Source organism: Sus scrofa, chromosome 13 (genome assembly GCF_054392235.1).
Source record: "Sus scrofa isolate SSC_HxYL_T2T_F1_AM1 chromosome 13, Sscrofa_HxYL_maternal_Yorkshire_Landrace_v2.0, whole genome shotgun sequence".
Lineage (NCBI taxonomy): Eukaryota > Metazoa > Chordata > Mammalia > Artiodactyla > Suidae > Sus > Sus scrofa.
In genome coordinates, this window is record NC_139395.1 from 127,847,764 (window position 1) to 127,862,713 (window position 14,950).

General features: G+C 33.0%; 1 protein-coding gene across 45 annotated transcripts in view; it reads left to right on the forward strand.

The window, feature by feature from the left end:
• NAALADL2 (N-acetylated alpha-linked acidic dipeptidase like 2) overlaps window positions 1-14,950 on the forward strand; it is a 1,339,033-nt gene that overhangs the window by 277,896 nt on the left and 1,046,187 nt on the right. The gene's annotated exons all lie outside the window — the stretch shown is intronic.

Here is a 14,950-nt window from a genome sequence, read left to right on the forward strand (position 1 = left end):
AAAAATAGCTTATAGTTCTTCCTGGAACACTCCAGTTTTGAGCAGATGATGCCAGTATGTGACTGAAATACTTTTTTCTGTAGAGCACTACATGCAATCGATGTTCCAATGCTGGTTTAGGCTTACTGTGCATAAAAGTTTACATGTCACGGAAAATGAAAGGTCTAAACAACGGCACAGAACCAAGAGCTAGGAAATCTGAGCAGACCCAGCATGGCCACAAATACATTAGAAACTTGGATGAATCCCTTATCCTTCTGAGTATTCCCTTGGTTCTGAAATGAAGGCGTTAGGTGAACCAAGGAAAGGCTGGCAAATTCTTGTGACTTGAAAGTCAAATATATAATGTATGAATTGTATGAAGTGGTTGGGTATGAGACAGTAGGAAATGGTGAGCTTGTGGGGAAAGATTCTGTCCTCCTTCTAAAGCCATTTGGAGTCCAGAATATTAAATCTGGGCAAAGAAATAAACTGTATGGGGTGAGGAAGGGGAAAGCAGAAGGATGACAGAATGAACTTGGCTATTGGATTGAATAAATCCTAAAGTCATTTCCAACTCAATATGTTTATAAAATTTTGTTACTATGTAAAACACAAAGTTGCCTAGGGCCTGTAGAGCTCTCTGTGTGTTCCTTTTTAAGTAATTAAATGTAAATAAGTAAAATAAAATTAAATAATTTGGGGTTTGAATTTCTCTTTGAATTGTACATTATAATTGGAGGGAAAAGTGATTTTGTGATCATAAATTACTTAAGTAACTCATTAGTTTAATTTTATTCTGAGAGTATTTTTTTTTCCTTTAATTCTCTGGAATGAGAACATTGACTTTAGAGTTATACTCCAAGAAAAAAAACCTATCCTGTAAATTACCAGTTAACAGCTTCTTTCTTAATGGGTATTTTCAGTAAAAAATCATGTGAATAACTGAAGGAGTGTCATACCACCTGTTTAGAACTTGTTTTATGATTCTTTGAGTACTTAAAGGTCATTTCTTTTGATTAATATTTAAAGTAATATTTTAAAATATATTATTTTCATGAAAAAATGATAGTTGTAGTTTAAATAAGTATATATGGTAATGTAATTTTATAAGCCTCACTAGTTTTGTTTTAAAATTTTTTCCTTTTTACAGCAGTGACATATATTTATTTCTTTTTATCAGATGTTACTGCCTCTTCAACCCATATTTTGGTTGAGAAAATGAGTACATTTTATCAGATGCTAATGATAATTAGGGTATAAGCCTAGAAGAAGGTGGAAAGTGGGTCAAGTCAATATATTCTGGGAGTCTTATCTATCCTCTCTGGCTCAATTCAAATCAGAATGTATGTCTACAAGAAAATTGAACTCATGATTGTAGGTAGCTATGTCTGTTATCCCAATGATGAAGGGAGAATTAAAGGCACTGGGATTTTTTATGCTTTTATTTAGGCCCTCTCAGTAGCTTTTTCTTTCTTTGTTCCTTGTATATTTTTTTATTTCATGATTATATACATTTTTAAAATATTCAGGTTACTTCAGGTATGTTCAATTTCAGAATGAATGTATTTTGTGAAGAATTCTAGCTCTTTTGAAAATTTTTTCACATGTTGGTAAAAACTGTTACTGCCTTAAAGTGTATAATTTTGAAATCATGTTTTAAGAGGTGTTTGATACCAAATGCAAGTTTCTGTGCTGGATGCTCATTGAGGTTAAACAAACTGAAATGTTGCAGTTTGAAACAGAAAAAGTTTTATGGCAGAGCCATGCAGGGAGAACTGGTGTTCTGTATGCAAAAAAACCCGGATCTCCTTGAAGTCCTTCAGCAAAGCAATTTTTTAAAAGCCAGGTTGGGGGTGGGGTGTGAGGTGGGGCTCTCAATATATGTGATCATTTCCTGCACTTTTCTCTACTTGTTTAATGGTGATCAATCCTTAGGCACCAGAACATTTGGGGGCCATTAATTTCTTCCATTTGGTGGTGATTTTATCATCTGAAGAACTCAGGAAATATGCATGAGATACTACTATCTGGGTACTTCAGAGAGGAGCACCAGTAGAGGATATAGAGGATACAGCGGAGGATATGGAGGAGGCCCTTGGAAGGCCATGTGGGGTCCTACTCGGTTACACTTTCACATTAGATGTTATAGTCCAGCCATGTTGTAATGTAATGTGCATTTCTTTGATTGCCAAGTCAAAACTGAAGTACTTGGAGGTTAATGCTCAGACTGATAGAACTGGTTAGATCTAGTCCTTCACTGATGGTCTATATCTGATATTAACAAAAATATCAGCTCTTTTTTCAAATATACATAATGTCCTCTGAAGGCTCCGCATATTTTAGAAAATAAAATAAGCATATAAGTGAAAATGTCAGCAGACATAATATAAGGTAAACTGTACAGGGAGGCTTTCTAATGATGTTTTCTTATTGTCTTATTTTATAGAAGCATTTCGTAAAAAGAAAAATAAATTGTCAGTGTGAGCAAGCATTTTTTTTAATTCTCTTTAAGGAATAAGTTCATATATGTTTATCTTTAGTAATGAAAAGAATATATGGAAAAATTGATATTTAGACAAAAAATCACACACATATACATATATACATATATATATGCATATGTGTATGTATATATATATTTGGCTTTTAGAGTATGTCTAATCTATTGCTTGGATCACTGATTCTTAACATGAAAAAAAAGTAATGCGAGCTTCTAAACCGAGGTAGTTAATTGCCACCTTTCTTGTATGCACACCTCATCTGTTATTCTTAAACTAAGAATCCTCAGACTTGTATTCCTTTCATGCTATGAAAGATGTTCTGACATGCATTTAACATAAGTTCACCTTTAGCATTTGACATTTGTTAGTCATGGCTTTCAATGAAGTGTTTAATTAAAATCAAAGTGTCATTGTTTTTAGTAACCCAGAAAGAATGGGTGTGAATTAACTGTTTTTCAAAAACATGACAGTGGATTTAAGATTACCATAGCTCCTGTGTGAATATTGCAGTTGTTTGAAAAATTTTATGAAATATTCTTATTATCAAAATCTAATTAAAATTCAATGATGCAGTAAAGTTGAAATGTTCACAAAGAAACCAGAATAATGACAGTAAAAATTTAGCCATAGTTTAGTACAATCTAACCAAAATTTTCTGGTCAATTACATTTGATTGTATTGAATAGTGACAAACTACAAATGTAATTAGAAATCACATATTACTAAGTGGCTGAAAGCTGGAGTCTGTTAAAGGAATTTTATGCTGCCTAAGGTTTAGCATCCCTTCTGGTGTCTCTTTAAACCAAAGCAGATGCAATTATCACAATTTTTATTTTTCTTGGGATTCTCACTATCCTGTTTAATAAAAATGATTTGTCCCAGAATTGACTCTCTATTTTATCTTCTTAAGAGGCAGTATTTCCTTAGAGTACAAGGCTAATTTAAAAAATAAACTTAAAAAAAATAAACCCATCAAAATCACCCCAAAAATCTAGGGTAGTTAAATGATCTAACAGCAGCATTTCAATGGAAAAATAAAATTTAGTGTTGTAAACAGCCTTATAAAACTCAGGGGCTGTGCATTTCTAACCCAATATATTGAATAGATTCTAAGTCCCATGCAAGGGAGATAGGAAGATTACTGATGGCAAAAATCTTGAGGAAATTTTTATAATTTAAGTATCCCCATGCCCCCAATGTAATTTAATCTAAACAGTGGTTTTTTTATAGTTAAGCTATTCAGCATGAGGTTAGCTTTGTTGGGAATATTTTAGAGTTAATTTATTCAGCATGAGGTTAGCTTTGTTGAAAATAGACTTATAGTCCATTTCCTTTAAAGTTCATTTTAATAAAATCATTGAAATATTTTTTGTTTTGAGCTATATCATGCACTTAGCTAACATAAAATGCATAAAATAGTTTAGCCACAATAAATATTTAATTTTTATTGTACCAATTATGATAGAAATAGTAATTTTTGTATTAGACTTTATCCTTGAAAACTAAAGTTATATTTTAGCTATTTTAAAAAATATTTTCTTTAAGAATGTTTTATTTCTCTCAGAAGACAGTTTTGAAATAATTTCCTTTCTAAAGAAATGAAAGAACAACATTCATATGCGGAAAAAAAGGTCAGCCATTAAGAGCCAAGTAAATCAACTGTTAGCTAACTCTTGCCTGATTTCATAAGTATTTTTGAAGATTTTTACATATAGATTTTCATGTAAATTTCAAAGATATCCACTTTTAACCATATTAATCAGTTTGGCGGCAATTCATTTGTTACTTGATGCTGAAAATTATTTTTACACAAGTGCTTCATTTCCTTATATAACTGAAATACATCTGTAACATTTCCTTGCAAATTTGACATATGGTCTCTTTTTAATTTATAAAGTATGAATTTCATGCTTGTGTGTATATGAAGTGCTGTCTTGTCCTTGAAACATCTCTTTATGTTTGTCTTTCCAAGAGATCTGTTTCTAAAATTGATTTTTTTTCAAACTGAATGTTCACCTTTTAAATAAAAAGTTATTAGTACTGCTACAAAACTCATTCTCTTATTTCTTCTACTCTTTTGCATATAAAATATTTCCACTGTAACATATTAATATTTTAAAAAATATTCTTTAAAATGTTTTAAAGTCAATTTAATACAGATATTTGTGATAATATTGTAATGGAGCATGCAAAAAAGTAGTACAAAGCTGGAAGTGATTTTTTTTTTTTAACTTCCAAATACTTATTTCCAGCCCAGATCAATCTCTTTGGCTTCAGATTCAAATTCTAGGATAATCAACTTTTCAGAGAGCCAATGTGTCATACCATGCCAGTCCCCATGCCCCCCCAAAATACAATATAACATAGCATAATATAATTATATGCATGTATGTAATTACTTTAACATATGAAAAATAGACATTTATTTAAAATTGCATATTATTGCCTAATATTTATTTTTCTGTTACATAATTGCTATTAAACAAAATTGCAATAGAATAGTTAAAATGGCAATTTAGTGGTAATTGACAGGACTAATTAAGCAAACAGTATGTATGAAAACATAACAATCTTATTCATTCTATCCTCTGATATAGCAGTTTTTTTAGTGGTTTCTTGAACTTTATTTGGATATTTAAATTTTATAGGCCATAATATTGTAAGTCTTTAAGATAAATAAATTTGAGATTAAAAATGGAGAACTTAAAAATCAAAAGGACTAAGTAAGCACATGTTACCTACATTTAATACAAAATATCAATTGTGTGTTTGTTTCTGTCCTGCAATGCAGTTTTTCTACTCCGTTTCCTTTTCCAATAATGCTTTTCTGCACTGCCTGCAGCCTTTAGGTCATTGTTCTTTTAAAAAATATTAGCAAAACTAAATACAGTCACATGTAAAACTGAGTTTGGTTTGAAACTCTACTCTTATCAAGCCCTCTTTACACTGATTGCTCATATCAGCTCACAACAAAACCGTTTGATTACTTAGCATTTTACTTCCTAAGTGTTTAAACTTGCTAGAAATAGATTCCAAATTTCTCTCTCCACTTTATATCTACAGACTTGTTTTGGTGGATAAGCTCTTTGTCAACCAGGTCTTTTGTTTCACATCGTGTAAACGTTGAAGATAGCCATCATTTTTTAAAAGTTCAGAGCTCTTTGAATGGCATGGTTAAGTTAAACCTCTCTTTCTTAAGGATAGTAGTTTTAAAGTACAAAGATAATTTAAACTTATAAAATCAAAATTGGATTCCAAATAATAGTTTCAGTTAAAAGATGAGAAAGTCCTCTTAAAACTTGGCTTCCCTTTTCTGTTGATATTTTTTTCGTGTTTTAAAGTAACCTGTGAGTTTTTGTCTCAATCTAAATATTAAACAACTCAAGTGCAGTCGGTTCCTTTTCCTCTAGATTCCTTCTTGCCACTCACAGTTCAGATTTAGAGAAACAGCCTGTAAATATCTATTTTATTTTATTATTTATTTTTTCCCTTTCTTCATTATCCTCGATATATTTCCAAATTAGAGAAGATCATTATTCTTGCACCATGTTTTGGAAATGAATTTATGTTAACACTTTGTTCCTTTTTGGCCAGGAACAATGATAGTCATTTGTAGTCTCATGTCTAAGGAGGACATATTTTTCTATTTCTATAAAGTCCAAAATACCGCCATCTACTTCTGCACTTTTAGAACACTGAAGAGTGATCAAAAAAGCTTTCATTATCTCAATTTCACAGATCTATAAAACACATCTCCTTTAGCAATAATGTGCATGTCTAAGGTATGCAGGATACAGAGCAGGTAATATCTTTGCATTTTCTTTGGTCAGAAGTTTATAGGCTGATTGGGATTTGTCAAGATTTATATTCTACTGCCTGCCAAATAGTGCAGATAACTTAGTGTGGTAGGCAGAAAAATGGTCTCACAAGATGTTCCCATCTTAATCTCTGGAGTTTGGGAATATGTTGTTTTAGAGACAAAAGGGGATGAAGGTAGCAGATAGAATTAAGGTTTCTAATCAGCTATCTTTAAGGTAGGAAGAATATCCTTGAATACCCAAGTGGGCTCTTTTAAATTTGTAAGAGGAAGGCAGAAGAGCCAGTGTCAGAGTGATGTGATGTTAAGATTCAACCAGACATTAATTGCTTTGAAGACATGAGAGGCCCACTAGGCAAGGAATGGAGGTGGCCTCTAGAAGTGGGAAAGGTCCAAAAAACAAATTCTCCCCTAAAGGTTTTGGAAAGGTAAAAACCATGGTAGTACCTTGATTTTTTAGCTCTGATGACTTAATATTAGCCCAGTGAGACTCATTTCAGAATCCTGACATCCAGAACTGTAAGATATAAATTTGTATTGTTTTATTCCATTAAGTTTGGAGTAATTTATTACAGCAGCAATAGGAAACTAATACAATGGGCAAAGTTTAGTTTTTATTTGGATAATATATCAGCATAGTGTGCATGTCTAAGGTATGCAGGATTCTCTATCTTTTCTGTGGTTCTACCATCTCCTTATAAAAACCAAGAAGATGATTTCAAACTCCATTTTCCAAATCAAATCACCTAAGTACTAGAAGAAACATTTTTTTTTTTGTCATTGTTCACATGACTCAATGCATCACTTGATATACTGTAAAAACCATGATTGTTAATAAGATCTGACTGAATCAGGTCTATGCTGCAATAAGCCAACACCTCTGTTATCAAAATTTCTCCCATTGTTTGCTACAGGGTTGCAATCCCTGAATCAGGAAATGCATCTTCATTCATTTTGATAGAATAATCAGATAGATTGTAGCATGTGTGTTTATTCTTGTGCTATGCCCACAGACTAATACAGTGGCTATTTTTGACTGAACATTGGTGTTTTGAGAGAAGAAGAAAAAAACATTTGACTGACTTAGAAGTACTTGCTTATTTACATAAGGACTTGGAAAATTTAAACTCCCTTTGTGGTTTTGCATCCCATTTTCTACTATGCCCAATCCCAAATTCCTTTCTGAATTTTGTGTAGGATGCTCTGTCTTGGTTACTTACCTACTAATCCAGTTGTATGTGTCTTTCTATCCATTTTTAAAATAATACAGTTGTCTGGATTACTGGATTACAACATTGGTATTATAACAATTCTCATTTCATTATCTGAACTCTTAGAAAGTGTGGTCACAATATTCACAATATTAAAATTAAAGTAGCATTACCTCTATATAAAGTACATAGTTAATCCACAAGCACAGTGAAAAATGACCGTTAATGCTCACAGTTATAATACATTTGGGCTGCAAACATAAGTAACATCGCTTAGAGTCATGCAACAATGGATATGTCATTACTGTGCAATACAAATCAGAGTTGACAACATCAGTGGTTGGGGAAAAAACAGTGACAGTAACTACTGAAAAGTGAATCACCTATGCCATATCTATTTGGAACTAAATAGAGTATTACTTTTAGAACTCACTCTTTTTTGGCTACCATATGAATGCTTTCTGTACCCATTGCTGAAAATCAGGATATTTTGCACCTTGAGGAAGTTTCCTAGGATGTAGAGATTTTAAAACCCAAACCCAAATAGTGTTAGGCAAACCTGAATCATTGGTCACATTAAGACCAGTAAATAGCTTTAGATACACTTTGGTATTTAACATATCTAAAACACAGTTTTCTTTCCCACAGATATGCTTGCAATACATTTTCTCTCTTGGTCTATTGAATTAAATTGGTTAAACCAGAAATGTAAGAATCTCCATATTACATCTCTTAACCCTCTTTTCAGCAATTCACTAAGCCCTAAAACATATTTTAAATATTTTTCATTTCATTTTATGAATATGGAATACCTACCCACAGTTGTAAAAATCATAAATATTAAAAGATATACAGAGGAAATTTTGTCTCCTTTATACCTTGCCCCAGTCTTTCCAGTTTCCACTCAGGTGAAAGCAGTCATCACTTTGATCAATTCCATAGACTTCTTTATGAACATACATACAGAAACAGATACCATTTTTTATTCTATCTCCCTTGGCAAAAATCACTTCCATTTGAAAGAGGGAAGAATGGATATCATATAGCAGTAAGATGTCTTTAGCAATTCTAAAATGCATCCAAGTAAATATTTAGTAGCCTGCTACCTTGAAGGTTAAAAAAAAAAAAAAAAAAAACGAAACAAACTTGAATTAAGACCTAGTTCTGCTCATTGGGTATAGATCCCTAGTTTTTGCACTCCATGGGTTTTGGATTTTTGCCTTTACTTTTTGGAAGAATCTTTCATTTTCATTAACCTCCTTTGTTACATAGAGACAGCACTGGAAAGTGTTCACTCATTGGTGGCTGAGCAGCTATCTTAGTCTTCTTCTTCCCAAAAGAAATTTGGAAGCTTAGAGGCCTTTTTACCTGTCTCATCTAGTCATAGTTTCTTTGAAAATACAAATTTCTCAAAACATTTTCCCCCCATATGTTTGATTGCAGTCAAAAAACCAGTTGATTCTCTTGGATATTCTATGTGTACAATTATATTTTTTTTTATTTATTTATTTTTTTAATGTCGTCTGTAGTTAGTAATAGTTTTACTTCTTCCTTTCCAAAATATGTATTTATAATTTCTTTTTTTAATTTAATTTTTGACTATTATTTCTAATATAGTGTTAAGTGATAGTGATGACTGGGAGCTTCTTTTTGTTTCTCATTTTGTTGGTAATACTTCTAGTGTTGCCCTATTAAGACCATGATAGTAGCTTTTGGACTAAGCTGGATATATTACATAAAGTAAATTTTCAGAGGTTCTAATTTATTATTTTAATCAAAAATGGTTATTAAATTTTGACAAACGGATTTTCAGCAATTTATACAAAGAGAACAAAATATTTTTATGAAATCTATTACTTTTCTATAAAAATTTACTACTATAATTCCTAATATTGAAAATTCTTACATTCTTGGAATATACCTCATTTGGTCATGATGTAAAGTTATTTTTGTGTGCATCTGGATTATAGTTGCTAATAATATTGGATTTAGGATTTTTTGCTTTGATATTTATGTGACATTGATTTGACTCCTATCTGTGTACATGCAATTTCTGTTGGATTGGGATGTTATTATTTATTAACCTATACTCTGCAGAAATTTTAGAAGCATTTAAATTGTTTGAGCATAAGGATTTTTTAAAAATCTCACGCGAAACCATCTGAAGCTGCTGCTTTGAGGTTTATTAGCAATTTTCTCCATTTCTTCTATGTAAGTCAGTCTTTAGATTTTCTCTCAGTGTTGGCAAATTGTCTTAGAAAATTATCCATTTTACCTAGATTTTCAAATTTATTTACACAGTATTTAGCAACATAGTTATGATTCTTTAAGTTATTCTGACTGTGGTTATCTTTAATCATTTTTCATTTATTTCTGCATATTTCTTTTTTTTTTTCTTTTAAGGGATGCACCTACGGCATATGGAGGTTCCCAGGCTAGGGGTCTCTGACAGGAGCTACAGATGCCGGCCTACACCACAGCCACGCCGGATCCTTACCCCACTAAGCAATGCCAGGGATCAAACCTGAAACCTCATGGTTTCTAGTCAGATTTGTTTCTGCTGCACCACTATGGGAACTCCCTATTTTTGCATATTTGTACTTTACTCATTTTTTTAAAAAAGTAGGCTCACTGGTGATTTTTTTCTTTTCAAAAGTCCAGCTTTTGAGTTTATTTATTAATTCTATTCTTTTTAGTTTTCTTATTATCTAATTTTTCTTCTGTTAATTTGTTCTGTTTTGCTTCAGTATAATTTGACATTAGTAACTCTTCAAGTAGATTAGTAATATGTTTTAATTGATATTCTATGGATAAAATACTTCAGAATAATAATTCTCCCCTGAGCAATGTGTTTAACTTTTAAGAAATACATTTTGGAGGAGGAGTGGGAGTTACATAGTTCATACAAAAAAATATAGTTATATATAGAGGTATAAAACAGCATGACTTGTGCTAGAGTAAAACATTTCAATGTAATACTAACTGTAGATTAAACTGAGCCAGATTATGGAAGAACTCTTTATAGATTTAATTGTATATACTCTGATATTAACTTTTTCCATGCATATAAGACTTGAGATATATAATTAACATTTATGTGTGTGAATACATTGGCTTTGTGTATGTATGTATTCCTAATAATTTCTAACAAATTAACTATGTTGGTGGTCCCCCTTTTCACCTTGGATTTTATTCTAGAATTGGTGAGGAAGTTTAAGTGACCATGTGATTTTTAAATTTCCTTTTCCTATATAGTTTTTAAATTCATTTTGAAATTTCATATTTATAGATTTAGTTCTTTTTATATATGGGGAAAGAGGCAAGTTCTGTCTCCTGAGTTCAAGCTTTTTATATTATGTAGGAGTGCTCTGAAGAACTGAATAGTTATGCAACCTCTAGCCATTAAAGTGCTTAAGAACTAGATGGCAGGATTGAAAGTGGTGTGTGTGTGTGTGTGTGTGTGTGTGTGTGTGTGTGAAAGTTTAGAGTTTTTTACATTTCCCCTCTTCTAGCCACTGGTCATCCTTTGTCTGTTCCAGCAAAGTGACTGCTATGGACTTTGTTGTGTGCCCCTTTGCCCCCAATTCATAAGTTTAAGTCTTAACTCCCAATGCGATGGTATTTGGAATTTAAAGATGGGATCTTTGGAAGAGCACTAGGTTTAGATGAAACCATGAAGGTGGGACCCTCATGAAGGGATTAGTGCCCTTATAAGAGGAGACACTAGAGAGCTTGCTTTCTCTCTCCACCTGTATGCATCACATGGCAGGGGAAGGCTATGAAAGGACACAGCAAGAATGTGGTTGGCTGCAACTCAGGGAGAAAGCCCTTATAAGACACGAACCCTGCTGGCACCCTGTTCTTAGATTTCCCATCTCCAAACTGTGAGAAATAAATTCCTGTTATTTAAGCCAACTAGTCTGTTGTGACGTTTTGTTATGGCATTCTGAGATGGCTAAAAGAGTAACAATCCATTTCTTTTATAGAAGCCCCTGCTACCAATCCTGTCTTTTTTCAAAGTAGTAAAAAGGTCATTTTTACCATGGTAGTGATTAATATGGGAAATTGGATTTATATAGAAAAATGGGATTTTTTTGTATTTCCCTTAAAGATACATACATTTTTAAAAGGCATATCAAGAAGGATATATAGAGGTATTGTAAAAAAAAAAAAAAAAAAATGAACCTTTTCACAGAAAAGAAAGTCATGGACTTGGAGAATAGATTTATGGTTGCCAAGGGGGAGGGGAAGGAGTGGGGTGGATTGGGAGCTTGGGGATAATAGATGCAGACTATTGCCTTTGGGATGGATGAGTAATGAGATCCTGCTGTGTAACACTGGGAACTATGTCTAGGCACTTATGATGGAGCATGATAATGTAAGAAAAAAGAATCTTTACATATATTTGTAACTGGGTCACCATGCTGAACAGTAGGAAAAAAATAAGGCATTGGGGAAATAAAAAAAAAAAAAGGTGAGGTTATAAAATATAATGAAAGTATTTTATTAAACTTTCAGTTCAGAAACTATTACTTAATAGGCTTAAATAAATTCTTGAAAATTCATGATTCCTATGTGAATGGAGATTGACAAAGTATGAATTACGGGCAGCTTATTTCCATATATCCAAAATTACAGAGCTATTTTTTTTTAAGATTGGGGATTTTGAATTACTTGCTTAACAGGTATTCAGAGTAGGTTGGGTTAGATAATAAATATCATTAGAAGAGTTTGCTTTTTGATTAACACCTATAACCATGTTTAAAATTTTTCAATCCTATTCCACTCAAGGGATATGACACTCTTGTTAATAATGACAGCAAAGGATGCTTTTCATGCTTTGTATCACTTAGTCCTCACTACCATTCTTTGCGAGAGATTTTATTATCTTTATTTTGCAACAAGGAAACTGAGAGGAAGGAAAAATATGTGCCTCTTCGAAATGAATATAACTACATTGTGGCAGAGCTAACATTTACATAAATTTATACCCTTAATCATTTAATCAGGATTTTTTTTGAATATGCAGCTAATGAGTTCCTCCATTTGGTCAGAAATCTAGTCAAATTAATATTCAACAAACTTTTGTTTTTCTTAGTTTGTTACACATTTTTATAATATACCAAATGCCTTCTTTAAAAAAAATTGAGCTATCCTGGCTTTGCTTGTCTCCTAAACATATATATAGTCTGCCTTTGAATAATCCAGTTCTACATATGGCAGATAATTTTACAGAGGGAGCTCATGGTAGGTCTTGAGAGAAACAGGACATATTTCCTATTTCCAATGACTGTTAGAAATTATTTTCTTACAATGCTTATTTTATAAAATTGCAAGGTGAAGAGTTCATTCTTGACTTTCATAATCTTTAGGTAATTTCATCAGATTTAAGACATTTACTTGATATATAATAGTCAGAATTTCTAATCAAAATATCTGCTGCAGGGTTATCTTTTAATGTCTATAATTCCACTTGCTAATATGGTCCTAAGTATGAGTCTGCATGACCATCCCTCTGCTGTTACAATTTCTAAGCAGTAACTTAGTTCCTAGGTCCATTGTGTAGGCTGAGGTTTTAAGCCTGTGGCCTGCTGTGTTTATTGATTTATTCTTTAATAATTCCATATCAGGCAATCATACATTTCACAAAGGGTCTGGGAGGGGAGAAATTCACACATTACCATGAGCAGAAGATTGAAGTTGCCATGCGTTTAGAGGCTATACTAAAAATTTTAGCCTGGTCTGTGTTATGTAGAATGATTGTGAAGCACCACTGTGAGACTTTTAAACAAATCAAAATTATGGATTTCCTGTTCTAAAATACAAATATTTCTTTAAGGAATCATTCTGGTATTTGCTTAAGGTTGTTTTCCCCTTCACTTTGAATAGGATGTGAAATATTCCAAGTCTCAATTAGGTGATTAGCCAAGCAGTATTCAGTAATGTTCAGTCTTTGCACTCAAGTATGCCTTTTCCATTTCACGGCTCTGCTGAGTGTCTGGACTTCTGCTCTGTATTCCGGGCCAGGCAACATTCAACTATTCTGATGTCACCTCTGCTCCATCTACTGGAATAATGATTTTTACTCTGTACACGGTTTAGCAAAATCACTATTTTCATAATGGCTTTTTAAGAAAGTTTGTCAAAGGCCTGGTGCCAAAGAGTGTTAAAGTTATTTAGTCAAATTGAGAAAACTCAGAGCAGAATTAAGATGAAACCATTAAATTAATCCTGTTCCTTTGTGCTCAGATACATGCAGCCAGCACTGTCTTCTGTCATGGAAAGATAGAGCACGGCTTTGCACTGAGGAAGAAGTCAGTGCATGAGGGCAGAGAAGTAGGTGCATCTTAAAATATAGCTGGTGCTTCAGTGTTCAGTTTGCTCTGCTCCCTGATCTCACAGCCACAATGAACTATTTATTCTTGGACATGCCCTGCCTTCTCATGCCTCCTTGTTCTTGCCATTTTTTTTTTTTTTTTTTTTTTTTTTTTTTTCTTAGAGGCCCCCTTCTCAACCTTGCTTACTTGGGAAACTCCTAGCTCCCATTTTTTCAAGATTCCCGCTAGTTCTTTTATGTGTTTCCTGATAACCTTAGGTAGAAAAACAAAACAAAACAAAGAGTTCTGTTCTCTGGGTTCCTGTAGTATCTCCAGTCTGTTGAGCATTTTTCACAATATAATTATCTATCTATATATATATCTTTCTTCCTTCATTAGACTCTAATCTCTTTTAATGCAACAGAGTAGTTTTGTTACTGTTGTTACTTTGGATCAATTACTTTAGCTAAGGAGAGGCAGTTCCAGTACTTGGAGATCACTTTGCTTACAAAGTGTTTGGAGAGGAATACTCAAGCCCAGAGAAGTTAAGCAAAGCACCTTTGTTTTGAGTGAGAAACACTAAAATATTTTGGGTAGATGATAGCAGAGAGGCCAAGTGGAAGGATACTGACTGAGGAAGCCAATGAGCCAGGCTGGGGCATCACTGAGGTGTAGTCATACTACAGGGTGGGCCGGTTAAATGCTTAACTTTGGTAAACAGACATGACTTAGGAACATTTTGGAAATGGGAACCTATGGCATGTGAAATGTTCACCTTCTCCTCTGACTTGCCCAGCAAAGAGTCAGTATTTAGTGTTCACCATTGATTTTGCTCTAGACCATATTTGGGGAAGCAAAAAGAGATGCTGTATTTTTCCTCAGGTTTGGCCTAGGGTCAAAGCAGAAATAACATATCTGGGGATAGCCAGACATCTAGTTTACAGTGAAAACCTCAGAACTGGCTGAATACCTGAGACATGATGGTAGTCAATGAAGAGACGAACAAAGAAATGGATGATGGATTCTTAGCAAAATGCAGGAATAGCCAGTACTGTAATTGACTTAACTTTTTTTCCCCCCCAGAAATTAGAACTTCTTTAAAATTAGCAAAGCGGGGGAAAG